The sequence below is a fragment of the Seriola lalandi genome, unplaced genomic scaffold, assembly GCF_002814215.2.
Source record: "Seriola lalandi dorsalis isolate HSWRI2012SDOR001 ecotype SW California unplaced genomic scaffold, Sedor1 jcf7180002041785, whole genome shotgun sequence".
NCBI lineage: Eukaryota > Metazoa > Chordata > Actinopteri > Carangiformes > Carangidae > Seriola > Seriola lalandi.
In genome coordinates, this window is record NW_019512354.1 from 1 (window position 1) to 870 (window position 870).

Here is an 870-nt window from a genome sequence, read left to right on the forward strand (position 1 = left end):
AGGTATGTGTGCAAGTGACCCAAATTCTGCAAGTTTTCACACAAAATCAAAAAGGCACTAGATCCCCTCTGGTGAGACTGGGTGACTTTCAGGAAAGCCTATCAGTGGTCAAATGGTACAAAATGTTGGTACAACTCAAACTCTACATTGAAGGCCACCCAGGACAGCCAAACACCACAAATGTTGGACCTACCAAGCAGTTTTCCCTGCTGGAACTGCTCCTCCAAGAGGGGGCTGATCTTGGCTGTCTTCTTACGCTCATCGTATTTCTTCTGGGTCCTCTTTGACCTCTTCTTGTTCAGGACCTCTTCCTCCTCAGGAGTCTACAGCAGCAGAGGAGACAAAGCTTATTAGATGGCCATGAAACACTTGAGACAGATTCACATTTAAATTGTTTGCTAGTACTGGGATATTTAAAATGTATAACACTGCTGCAGATCTCACTGTAGGCAACAGGTCTTTCTCAGAGTCTTTGATATCACCACTTTCATTCAGTAGCAGAACTGGACAAAGTTATCTTCACGGAAAGACGTGCAGCAGATCAGGTGTGATAACAAAAAGGGCCTCTAGTGAATGTATTCACACATAAAGCACTTGAAAACCTAACCCAAAAAGTGTTTCCATATACACTAATTTTTACAAAAATACAGTATTTGATTTCAAGTCAGACTGATCTGATATACCACTCATCAAAACCAGCAGACCTACCAACTTAATAGACTACAACTGCACCAATTATGGCAATATATAATAAGAGAGGCAAGCTGACTTCTCAACAGCATTAGGCTGGTATTATGAGATGAAATGCCAGCTTTGTGATGGAACAAAAACAAATTTTCAAGTTTATATGCACTAGGATGGCCCCATTTC

At 41.3% G+C, this 870-nt stretch overlaps 1 non-coding gene across 1 annotated transcript; it reads right to left on the reverse strand.

Moving 5' to 3' along the window:
• Positions 1-459: 459 nt before the first annotated feature.
• Positions 460-528, reverse strand: LOC111648520 (small nucleolar RNA SNORD38). The gene has a single exon (XR_002760146.1). It is a non-coding gene; the product is annotated as a small nucleolar RNA SNORD38 (small nucleolar RNA).
• Positions 529-870: the final 342 nt, after the last annotated feature.